We start from the raw sequence: 13,839 nt of genomic DNA, 5'->3' as shown, positions 1-13,839 counted from the left end.
TACACACACACATAAATTCTATTCTTTCTTTCTTCCCACACTTATCTTCAAGGTTGACTTTGCAGTTCGAAGTCCTAATTTACTTGATTTAGCAAATGCATTGAATTAGTCTCCCCCCCCCCCCCCCCCCCCGTTCCACTTATCCATTATCATTTTGTAGCATTCATATTTTCCTCAGAGTAAAAGTGATGTGCAGAAACAAACTCTACAACTCGCATAAAGTTCTAAAGCAGGCATGTTTATTCCGGCTGGGGTGCAAGGGGATTTCTCCACAAAGCTTGCACACTGTCTGTGGCAAGTAGCCAAATATTTATTATACCAAAGCATACATATTCATTAGGAAAGACTGGGTTATTACAATTAGTTTGGGGAATAGGTGTGATTATTATAATTATTTCTCAGAACTCATTTGCATAGTCTGAGCATGCGTAGTAGAAATAGGGTGAGGGTCTTTTGTGGTCAAGGGAGAAGTACGTGGTCCTCTTCATGGTGTCCGCTCTTCCCAGGGCATGCCTGTGAAGCAAAGTCCAGGTGTCTTCTTCCTAAATCGGCGAGATCATCCTCCCTAGATAGCATCTCTGAATCGGCGAGATCATCCTCCCTAGATAGCATCTCTGAGTCCTTTTGTTCAAGTTTAATTTTGCCTAAGTGCCCATTGAGGGCTTTGAGTCTGCTATCAGTGAGTTGTCTTTTTATTTCATACCCCAGGGCTACCTGCTACTTTCTTATCATAGCCAATCCCCAAACTATCTTGTAAGCTACACTGAATCCACAAAACATTCTGGGCAAGCAGGATTCTTGGGCAACGTTCAGAAATCATCATATGTTGCTATAAGTAAATAATTTGCAAGGAAAGTGGACATTTCTCTGTATCAAAAGCTTGACTCATACATTGTTGTTTCTCATTGAAGCATGGTGGTCTGAATACTGAACCCAACATGAACAGGTACTGAAACTGTCAACTGTAATTTAACAGTTTATTAAGTAAATTCGGCTGCTGTTATGAGAAAAAACTTTTAATATGACACCACTCAGCTAAAAACATCACTGAGATATAAATGCATCCCTAACAGACTGCCACCAGACTGATGTTCACCTTCCACAGGTACTGAAAGGAAAAAATTATGACAGAAGCTGAAAGCAAATTCATACACTTGAATGTGCACACATGAATATTCACAAAGTGACAGACACACAGATATGAATGAGGCCAAAGCTCAGAGTCCTTTATATGCTCACCTAAAGGATAACATATTTTATTTTCATTTTCTGTAATGAAATCGCTGTCCCTGGTAAGCACTGTAGGAACATACAGACAGCCAGGAATCATTGGCCCTCTGACCAGTCAATAGCTTTTCTGGTCTGCTTTTCTCTATTTCATTCCATGTCCTCATTGCCACTCCTCTGTCTGTAATGAGAAATCAGAGCTATTTCCAACTTTTACCTTCTTCAGTCTATGCAGGATTTTTTCACCTCTGTGTTCTTTGGCTCACTGAGTTCACAGTGAGAAACATAAATAATGTACTGGCTTTTAACCCCTCTGATCCTCTGTTATCTTCTTCCTTTAAGACTTTTTAAGGTTAAGCCAATGCAATACTTCACACTATGGCAGACCAATTACTGAGGGCTGTTTTCTTCTACTTATGCCTTAATCAGAAAACATAAAGAAAAAGACCTGGCGTAATCTGGTGTGTGCATTGCATTGGATCCATCCTCATGTCACAATGTTTTGGGGTTTCCTGTCACATTTGCTCTATGTCTCTGGGAAACATCTCTCTTTCACATATGTACTGTCAGTCTCTGAGCTGGGGAAACAACTTCCATGAGATTCAGCTTCCATTGCTCATTTTAGCCATGGGTTGGCCAAGGCTGCTGATCAGGAAACTCTCTGCCACAAATAGAAATTTTAGAATATCTTTCAATCCTGATTCACCTGGATCTTTGCTGTGCCAGGATTTCAATATATATTAAGGAAAATAATTCTCACTCTTATTCTAGCAAATCTGGGCAATGTTGGACCTAGCAAATTATTGATTCTCTCCTTTCTTTCAACCAACTCTTTTTGAGATGTAGCTTGAAAGAGTAATTAATGCCTTTATTTTCTATGTACTGGGTACCTATGATAATGCTTGTAAGTCTTAATACCCCACACCCCCCCAAATTGTTCTATTAGTGTGTCTATTATCTTGAAAAACAGAAGAAACAAGTTACTGGAAAGGAAAATTGACTTGGCAAAGAGGATACCTCATAGCAGTAGAGGAACGGCAATAATTGAATCCACATCTCCAGATGGAATGATTCATGTGTTTTCTCAAATGAGAAATAAATCATACACACAGCTCTGGAGCAAGCTTAAGAGACACTAAACCTGATTCCTCCAAGCTGTCCTTGGGACAAAGGGATAAAACTTTAAAGAACTGAGAGCTGCCAAAGAGTCTTGTGCCAGTCATAATTTCAAATTCAAACAGGGTATGTGATGTAAGAGCACTGTGTCCCCCAAGGTGAAAGCTAAACACCACCATTAGCACAGCCTGAGAACATACCTAGAACATCACACTTCACACATGAGGTTTCCAGGGGAATCTGAGAATGCCTCCAGGATTTAAATACTTTATATTCAGTGTTGCCAGGATTTGGATAGTTGCATGCATGTCTTGTCAAAGAAATGTTGGCGATCAGGGTACCTCATGGGCAGAAACATGGGGTCAAGAGTATCACAGAATCACAGAATCATCTCGGTTGGAAAAGACCTTGAAGATCATCCGGTCCAACCATTAACCTCACACTGACCATTCTCAACTACACCAGATCCCTCAGCGCTGTGTCAACCCGACTCTTATACACCTCCAGGGATGGGGACTCCACCACCTCCCTGGGCAGCCCATTCCAACGCCTAACAACCCCTTCTGGAAAGAAATACTTCCTAAAATCCAGTCTAAACCTTCCCTGGCGCAACTTGAGGCCATTACCTCTTGTCCTATCGCTTACTACTTGGTTCAAGAGACTCATCCCCAGCTCTCTGCAACCTCCTTTCAGGTAGCTATGGAGGGCGATGAGGTCTCCCCTCAGCCTCCTCTTCTCCAGACTAAACCCCCCCAGTTCCCTCAGCCGCTCCCCATCAGACCTGTGCTCCAGACCCTTCACCAGCTTCATTGCCCTTCTCTGGACACACTCGAGTCATTCAATGTCCTTTTTGTAGTGAAGGGCCCAAAACTGAACACAGTCATCGAGGTGCAGCCTCACCGGTGCCGGGTACAGGGGTAAGATCCCTTCCCTGTCCCTGCTGGCCACGCTATTTCTGATACAAGCCAGGATACCATTGGCCTTCTTGGCCACCTGGGCACACTGCTGGCTCCTGTTCAACCGGCTGTCAGTCAACACCCCCAGGTCCCTCTCTGACTGGCAGCTCTCCAGCCACTCCTCCCCAAGCCTGTAGCGCTGCTGGGGGTTGTTGTGGCCCAAGTGCAGCACCCGGCATTTGGCCTTATTGAAATTTAGGAGTCTTCAGTATTAAACTGCACCTGTGCAAAGGATTCTGCCTGAGGAATGAGCAATTTCTTTATTACTATTTTCAGATCCCAATAAATCATTATCTTAATCTTATTTTCCTCATAATTTTTGGATGCTGTTGTTCCTTTTTTTACCTTAGTGATACTTAGGACCTTATCTGACATGACAATGTCGATTAAATACAATTACACTGTAACTTTGATGTTATACTTGGAGATTTTCCCAGCATCTCTGTGAATAAAACATAAAGGGTTTGTTTCCCAACATGACAGATCACCGAAGTTTCCATTGCTCTATATGTAAAAAGCAATATAATACTTCTTTTTAAATTCTCCAGCAGAGCTACATGCCATAAGAATAGTTCCATGTTCTTCCTCAGCCTCAAGTGTAAAAGGACCTGTACATCTTCTGTTCTCTGTTAAGAAATATTTATAATACAGCAGCACATGGTGTTTTCACCCTGTAATACCACCTCCATTAATAGGATCCAAAGTCATCATGGGCTCTTTTCCAGCTACTGTGTAAAATCAAATTACTAGGAAACTGCAGTCACTCACTGTGATTATGTTTTCTGCACTCAGGAATATGTGGAAAACTCTTCCTTCAAGTCATTTGGAAAAACACTTCTTTTCAATGAGGTTCTCATTGCTTTAATTTACTTACACATGTTCAGCACAGTGTTACATCTACAGACAAACTAGTATGAGATTTTTTCCACTTTTGTCCAAGGAATCTCTTCCTGCTCTAATGCAGAGGGTGTATATCTCCCCTTAAGACTATCAGATCTTACAGTCTGCAATTTCCCTTGACTGCATAATGGCTTCTAAATTGTCTAGTCTTACTAAAAGAGACTGAGATTTTAAATACTTTTTTAAACTTAACTCTGGATCCAAAACATTGTATCTAACCACACTTCTTTATGCTAATCACTTCAACTCAAGTAGCTGCTGTAATTAGTGAAGAGTGAGTAGAGTCTTATAACTGTGAACTCTGCAACAAAGCCCTGCCTCTGTCATAGTCTGAACAGTAAGTGCAATACTCGCATCTAGCAGCTATACTAAACTTAATTTTGTCTATGAACTGCATGTTATCTTTCCTCTCTACAGCTTTAACAGAATAGATCCTCAGTCCGCTGTTTAAGTTTTTATTATTTTTAAATTTTTAGTATTTTACAAGCAGATCCTATGCTAAAGTTCACTCTGAAGCACTTCAAGATCATATAGGATGCTGATGAAAAGCTGAGTTTCAGCTTTCTTCCTTTGTTTATGCTTTCATTATCCGTGTAACCTGACTTTAATTCAGATGTGTACTTCCATTAGATAAGCAGAAAGTAAGAGTACATTTATGTGCTGAAGGAATATGAAATGTACACTTACCCATTAGTGACCGAGCAGAATATAGTTACACATGCATGTACCATAATGACATTACAATTGATGAAGGAGCATCTTTCAGATTTTGCTTGTCAGTCAGCCATGTGTTCGCTGTTGATAGGTTAATACAGGATTTAAAGAAGAGATGAACATCATCCTATTTACCTCCATTTCCAGAGGAGTCTCAGATAAACACCAGTAACAGCTGGATCTGACCTGCCTTCAGAGCATAAGCTTACTTCAGATACAGACTTATTTCATATGCATTCAGACTGGTTGCATAAAAGATCATGCACCAGCAGGGATTTGGGCAAGGGGATAAAGATAGACAACATAGACCCAAACATGGGTGGCTCAGACACATTCACTCATCTTTAGTTGAAGTCTAGCACAAGCATATCTCAGAACAGTTTGTGTTTGCTCAGCACTGGGTAATAAATAGTGCATGGTTGTTATGGACGCTCCCTCTTAGATGCTGTATGCAGCAAATAATGATGAGGTAAACAGAACAGCCTGAACTTAGCAAGGGCATGCTGTACTTCACATTGCATCATAGAATTGTTTAGGTTGGAAAAGACCTTTAAGAACATCAAGTCCAACCATTAAGCTAGCACTGCCAAGTCCACCATAAACCATGTCCTTAAGTGCCACATCTACAGGTCTACCTCCAGGTAGACCTCCAGGGATGGTGACTCAACCACTTCCCTGAGTAGCATGTTCCAGTACTTAACAAACCTTTTGGTGAAGAAATTTTTTCTAATGTCTGATCTAAACCTATCTGGCACAACTTGAGACCATTTTCTCTTGTCCTATTATGGTGTTACTTGGAAGAAGAGACCAACACCCACCTTGCTACAGTCTCCTTTCAGGTAGTTGTAGAGAGCAATAAGGTCTCCCCTCAGCCTCCTTTTCTCCAGGATAAACAATCCCAGTTCCCTCAGCTGTTCCTCATAAGACTTGTTCTCTAGAACCTTCACCAGCCTCATTGCTCTTCTTTGGATGCCCTCCAGCACCTTAATGTCTTTCATGTAGTGAGGGGCCCAAAACTGAACACCTTATTTGAGGTGTGGCCTCACCAGTGCCAAGTACAGGGGGACAATCACTTCCCTAGTCCTGCTGGCCATGCTATTTCTGATACAAGTCAGGATGCTACTGGTCTTCTTGGCCACGTGGGCACACTGCTGGCTCATATTCAGCCAGCTGTTGATTAACATCCCTGTCTTTTCCAACAGGCAGCTTTCCAGCCAATCTTCCTCAAGCCTGCAGCATTGCATGGGGTTGGTATGACCCAGCATGTAGCCTTGTTGAACCTCATACAATTGGCCCATCAATCCAGCCTGTCCAGATCCCTCTATAGAGCCTTCCTATCCTCAAGCAGATCAACACTCCCACTCAACTTGGTGTTCTCTGAAAACTTACTGATGGCACACTCAATCCCCTCATCCAGATCATTGATAAAGATATTAAACAGAACTGGCTCCAATACTGAATGCTGGGGAACACCACCTGTGACCAGACACCAACTGGATTTAACACAACTCTTTGGGCTTGGCCATCCAGCCAGTTTTTTGCCCGGTGAAGCGTATGCCCATCCAAGCCATGAGTAAACAGTTTCTCCAGGAGAATGCTGTGGGAAATGGTGTCAAAGGCTTTACTAAAGTCTGCGTAGACAACATCCATAGTCTTTCCCTCATCCACTAAGCGGGTCACCTTGTCATAGAAGGAGATCAGGTTAGTCAAGCAGGACCTGCCTTTCACAAACCCATGCTGACTGGGCCTGGTCATCTGGTTGTCCTGTATGTGCCATGTGATGATCTGCTCCATAACCTTCCCTGGAACCGAGGTCAGACTGACAGGCTTGTAGTTCCCTGTATCCTACTTCCAGCCCTTCTTATAAATGGGTGTGACATTTGCTTGCTTCCAGTCAACTGGGACCTCCCCAGCTAGCCAGGACTCTGGTAAATGATTGAAAGTGGCTTGGTGAGCACTTCTGCCAGCTCCCTCAGCACCCTTGGGTGGATCCTGTCTGACCCCATAGACTTGTGTGTGTCTAAGTGGGGTAGCAGGTTGTTAACCATTTCCCCTTGTGTATCCCCATCCCTGTCTTCCAGCTCAGGGGACTGAATACCCAGAGAACAAGTTTTAGCCAGCTTTCCAAGGGACAAGCCACCCTTTAGGTCATCACACACAGCCAAGGTCGCCTATCAAAATGAACTTAGGAAACCCTCAGCAGCAATAAAATACACCATTTTTCATGACACTTTGCTTCTATTGGTATATCTGATGGATGTGTTTGGTATATTTTCATTATTATGATGGTACAATGCCTGAACATAGGTAGATAACAAGTTTCTTCTGAGAACATCACTACATCATTCCTCTACTCTGACTTGGGTAGTTTTTAGGGAGAGTGAAAGAATGTTGTTTGCAGGCAGAATGGAGAGATTACCGTCTTGACTCATGTCAGCAACTTGGTTTGATTCATTTTGTTTGATACATCAAACCCACAAATCACTTAGATAACTAAGCGTCCAGTGAGTTACAAATATTGTAGGATTACATTACAGGATGCATTGCATTACAGGATGACAGCATCTATTCTTAGGACTTACTTTGCACACCTTTTCCAAATTAAGGCACATTCATTCCAGAAAAAAAGTTTCACTCTTCTTGCCACTGTCATGAAATGTTATAAATAGAGAGTACCAAGTAGTGACTAGGCAAGGATTTTCAAGGCTTCAAACATCTCCATGTGCCCTAAGGATCAGTATGGGAATTTACATAAAGCCTGGACCCACAGATTAACAGCAAAACCACATCCAGGAGCACAGTAAAACTGCGAGTGGAAGGGCTACCTAAGCCCAGTGCTGCCCATATGAAAAGAAAAAAACAAAAACAAAAACAAAAACATGATGTTGTTTTGTCATATTAAATCAGTGAATCTTAAGATAAGATTTTGTGGAATTATGCAGCTACAATGAAAATGTTCTCAGAAGGACTTGATAAGCAGGAAGAACTGTTTGCAGGTGTGATAATCAGTGACATCCCTGAAACAGGGGAGTTCAAGATACTGAAGGGTGTGAGGAAGGAGTACAGCCCCTGGATTTCAGATGACCAGATTTTAATTTCTCCAGAAAACTGGTGGGTAGGATTCCACAGGAGGAAGCTCTAAAGTGAACTCTAGAGGTGCTCAGGAAAACCTGTAGGTCTTTAAGGACAGCATCTTCCAAGTGCAAGAACAGTCCTTCTCAGCACTCAGGAACACAAATAGATGTCTCAGGAGATGGGTTTGGCTAAGCAGGGAATGATGGAGCTCCAACTCAAAAAGGCAGCATACAGAAGTGGAAGCAAGGTCAAGTAACAAAGGAGAAATATTGCCTAACAGGTAGGAATGGTGTTAGGAAAGCTAGAGGTCAACTAGAGCAAGGGCGAGGGCATCAACATCAATGCTTCTATTGCCATGTTAGTAGTAAAAGCTGGAACAAAGAAAATGATGGCCTATTGTTGAATGGGTAGGTAATTTAGAGTCAGTGGACATAGAAAAGTCTGAGGTACACAATGCTTTCTTTGCTCAGTCTTCACCAACAAGTTCTCTTAGGCCTCTGGGCTTGGCAGGAGATTCAATGAGAAGGAGAACTACCAGTGGAAGACTGAGTCAATAGTCACAGGCTGGGGAACTTCAAGCTGAATAGCTTCACTTTAGTCACTGGACAAAATCATTCCTCTGGGGACATGCGGAGAATGTGATTTGGAACAGTCAGCATGGATTTGTCAAGGTTAAATCATGTCTGACCAACTAGATTGCTTTCTGTGATAAAATAATTTGATTTGTATATAAGGACAGAGCAACAGATGTTATTTACATCAAATTTGGCAAAGCCCTCAATGTTTTCTTGCTCAGTATTCTTGTATTCAAGTTAGGGCACTGTGGTCTAGATGGGTGGGCAATCACATGCATAAAAACTAATTGAATAGTCAGGCTCAGAGGGGACCGGTTAATTGATCAGTAAACTGTATTCTGCCTGGTGATCAGTAACCAGTATGTTATGGCAGGGGTTATTCCTGCAGCCTGTCTTTTGCAACATCTTTATCAATGACCTGAAGGATGTGACAGAGTTCTTGCTCATCAACTTTACAGATGGTGCCAAATTGAGAGAACCCGTTGATACAGGTGGGAGCAGGACTGCCATTCAAAGGGACCTAAACAGGCTAGAAGAATGGACCAAAAGGAAATTTCTGAAATTCAGGAAGTTCACATTTAAAGTCTGCACTGCAACAGTGCAGGCTGGGAACTGATTGGCTGGGGAAGAGCTCTGCTGAAAAGGATCTGGAGAGTCTTGGTAAACAGCAAGCTGAATATGAACAGCAGTGTACCCTGACAGAAAAGGAGGCAAACAATATCCTGGGCTGTATTCAAAGGGACATAACAAGTAGATCAGGAAAAGTGATTTTTTTCTCTCTACAGAGCACTTCTTAGACCACATCTACAGTACTGCATCCAGTTTTTGGTTCCCCAATATGATGAAGACAAACTGAATGACATGAGAGGAAGGCCACAAAGATAAGAAGAATAGAACATTTGCCCTGTGAGCAGATGCTGGAGGAACTGAGCCTGGGCAAGGGAAGGCTTCAAGCAGACCTAATAGTAGCCTTCAGGTACATATGAAGTAGTTATTGGGAAGATGGAGCCAGGTTCTTCACAGCAGTGCATGGTGGGAGGCCAAGAGGCAAGAGACAAGAGAGGTTCCAGCTGGATATAAGGAAAAAGCTTTTCACTAAGGACAGTTCAACATTGGAACAGGTTTCTCAGAGGGTTGGTGCAGTTTCTTTCCTCAGAGGCTTTCAAGACTAGATTGGAGAAAGTCCTGAACAACCTTGTCAGACCCTGCTTTGATGTCCCCTCCAATCTGAATTATTTCATGATCTTAGTTCTCTAATCATAGGAATTTGCCCCAGTGGAGACTATCTCAAACAAAATAGGTTGTACCCTGTTCTATCCATGTTCTGCATCACCTCCTAAAGATACAGAGTAAGTTAGGGAGAAGATTCTCAGTTTTATCCATAGGCTTCCCTGGCTAACTCTTTTCGAGCTAATATGGCAACAAGGAGCTAAATTTGAAAACTCAAAGACTCCTTTGAAAACAAGTAATTTTTTCTCTTGTACCTTTGTGATCCATATCATGAAATGGGGAACTATTCCATACTAAACAACTCTACCTGGTTAGGTTTCTTTTCTTCTGACTTTTGAGTGCCAAGACAATGGATGAAACATCACCCACAGAAAGGTTAAATACTGGTTAATCACTTTTGGACTTGTTTAATGCATTCACTTTCCTTCCCATCACATTTTAAAAACTCTCCTGTCCTTAATGGATTTTGTTTTATTTAGTGACATGTCTAGTCAAAAAGGACTCTCACCATTGCTGACTTTATTTTTTTTTTATGTGTGACAGGACTTTCCCAGTCTCAAAGGTGAAATATATAAGTAGGTGGCAAATACAAACAGGAAAGGGTTACTTGTATGTATACTGAAGAAGTATACATTCTTCACTGTAAGGGAAGAAAATGCTCAGTGGTTACAAACAAGCAATTCCCACTTGTGTGTATGTGGGTTTGTGTTTGATGTGATCCAAATTATTAGAAATAGACTAACCAAGTGCCTCCAAAGGCTTAGAAATCCTCTTTCAAAAGGATGCAACTCATATAACAAACATAATAATTTGAAAATGAAAGAAAGAGGTAGAAATTGAAGATCAGTTGCAGATAATAAAACAGGACTGATGCAGCATGACTCAGGAGCACTCTGGAAACATATGAACCTTAACTAACAGAGACTGTAAAGGTAAATGGGAACAAGGAGTCCATAGTAATGAGCTGCTTGAAATACTCAGAAGAAAAAAAAAGAAAAAAAGCAAAAGGCAAAGACTGCAGGAATTCAGATACCATTAGTCAAGAGAACAAAATCTACTGAGCTATAATATTGCACTTCTCTTTACTAGACCTCACAGTATTTTATAAATAATGATGAAGTTGAATTTAAATAAAATCAGATCAGAGTACAAGTAAAACACTAGTAGATTTACTCTGTAGTTTGTGTTTTTAAGGCACTTATTTGGTGTTCAGATGCTCAAATCCATGTCTTTTTTTCACTGATTAATTACAAAAAAGTTGAGCAGCTTCATGAGGATAGGCTGAAAGAACCACAGCTTGGCTGTGTATTCTGGGTTTCTATCTTGAAAATAAGCTGAACCATTTTTAGATCCCTAAGTCCAAGGAAGCTTTGAGAGCTGCTGAGATATCTCCCTTTGATTAGACATTATCTGCCAAGAATATTCAAGCCTGTCTGGTCATCTCTCCTCCTTTAAGCATTTCTTATTTGCTGTCTCAGATGGTTTCTCAATGAAGTTTCTGTGTAGTACGAATTTCTTTTTTTTTTTGGTGTTTCACCATTGTGGGTTAACCAGTTAAGCCCCACACAGACACAGATGCTTGCTTACTCCCCGTAGTTTGATGAGGGAAAGAATTGAAAGGGTAAAAGTGAGAAAACTTGTGGGCTGAGATAAACACATTTTAATAGGAAAAGAAGAAGCTGAGTGCACAAGCGAAGTAAAATATTCATTCACTACTTCCCATCAGCAGGCAGGTGTTTAGCCTATTCCAGGAAAGCAGGGCTAACATGTAACAGTTTCTTGGGAAGACAAATGTCCCCCCTTCCTCCTTCTTCCCCCAGCTTTTATTTCTGAGTACAATATAGGGTATGGACTATCCCTCTGGACAGTTGGGATCAGCTTTCCCAGCTGTGTCCCCTCCCAACTTCCTGTGCACCCCGAGCCTACTCACTGGAGGGGCTGTGTGAGAATCAGAAAAGGCCTTGATGCTGTGCAAGCACTGCTCAGCAATAACTGATGTGTCCCTGTGTTATCAGCACTGTTTTAATCACAACTCTAAAACACAGCACCATGCAAGCTACTGTGAAGAAAATTAACTCTATCCCAAGCAAAACCAGTATATTCAATTAATTTTCTCTGTATATTATTGTGCAGGAAGCCTAGATGGCTAAATGACAGCAGAAGATACCAGTGTGGGAGAAACCCCCAAATTAATTGGTACAATAATGATAGAAGACAAAAGCCCAGCCCCCAAACTTCTAAACTCAGCCCAGATGTCTAATGAAATAATGTGAAGCCCCAGGAGAATGATTTAGAGCAACTTGCATTAAGTATCCAGTTATTTTATGTGCTTCTATATCCTATCTCCATATTCTTCAGGTATGCCTATAGAAAAGAAAATACTATGGAAATTGCCTGAACTTTTCTGTAAGTCCTAGCTTATTCCATAGTTCTCAAAATGCTTTTGAAGCTGCTATGCAATTACCATTAAAAATAAAGATTCTAATAACAATGTAGCATTTGTGCCAAGTTCAAGAGTAAAACTCTGCAGTTCCTGAGAAGAAAACAAATATGCTTTGTATAAACAGAGGAGAACTTGGGTATAGGTGTCTTGTAAAAGTGATGGTATGTACAGATAGACTTTTTAATGGATTTCAGCAATTAGGAGTCTGCAAAGACGATAATGGAAAACTGTTTTGTAGATTGGTAATTTATCTCATTTCTGACCTTCCGCAACATCACTCTGAATGAGAGGTCCATTATAAGGAGGGACATGGTAGCTTTTTTCCCATTACTGCGGAAAATACATGTTTATGCCTTTGTTCTCATGGGCCCCATCTTTTTAATACATACATATATACACAATCAGCACTACAACAGGTGCAGTTATGTTTCTTTTTATTTCAGTTTTTTGAATTAGATTCCTCTGCTTTTTCTATGATCCTATACTGAATGTACTAATTTGTATACCTTTTGCACAGGGCTCACTGGATATGTGGAGGTGCCCCACAGACAAATACAGTTCTAGGCTTCCTTGAACTGTATGCTACACCAGAAGAAGCTTGTGTTTGAAGATTAAATTGATGCAATTAAGAGGTAGACAGAAGTTTAGGAGAAGATCCAGGGGAAAGTATATATGTGAGGAATATCTCAGAAGGTTGAGATTTTTTCTGTATTTTAACCCTAGGATAAGATCTTCCTATAAAATCTGATTTTCTAACAGGCTATGCGCAGTAGTTTTAGTATCAGGTTGCATGTCATATTAAAAAGGGAGCTTTTATTTGCCACAGAACTGCAAAACTCTCTAAAGTAGCTTGTAAGTCTATCGTGTAATAAAACTAAGGAAAGTCTTGATCATACTTTCTCCTGTCAGGGAGTGGCCCCAGCGCTACTGATTGACAAAAGGCATTTGGGATAAAAATAGAGAGTTTTAAAAGACAAGCTGGCAGATTATTCCATACTGAAAGAAACATATGGAAGTATATAAAGAAGGAGCTGCTGGAGTAGTGAACAAAGAGAAGGACAGAAAGACAGAAACAGAAGAATACGTCTTTCTTCCTACTAAAGAAAATAAATCCAGACATACAGGAGGTGAAAATATGAAGACAAATGCACACCTATAGGAAGTATTTCTTAGCGCAGATCATCAAAAGGCGTGTCAGAACACCAACACCAGAGACCTGACTGTTGTAAATGAAAGGATTTATTTAATTAGCTATTAGCAATATCCTCTGACCAGTCAATAGGAGAGCTAGTCTCCCATAGGCAGACACATGTAAATATGAAGATTTTACTACTTTAGCATTCAATCATATCCTGAATCTTTGGAAAGCATTGGTGAGGTAAGGTTTTAGAAAAGATCTTTCTAAGAAAATACAGAGTTCTAACTATATTGCTTTACCCTTCTGCTTTTAATAGTGAAGAGTTGTGTTACAGTTAGAAAATGTCCTCACTTTCCAGCATTCATATATATTTGAGTTTAAATATTTTGTATTATGAGTAGGTAGTTCTGACGCTAGATCATTTGGTCTGTATTGTTCTACCAACAAGAGAAGTACCATTTGTAC

The sequence above is a fragment of the Strix uralensis genome, chromosome 2 (genome assembly GCF_047716275.1).
Source record: "Strix uralensis isolate ZFMK-TIS-50842 chromosome 2, bStrUra1, whole genome shotgun sequence".
Taxonomy (NCBI): Eukaryota; Metazoa; Chordata; class Aves; order Strigiformes; family Strigidae; genus Strix; species Strix uralensis.
Note: the sequence above shows the minus strand (reverse complement) of the source record.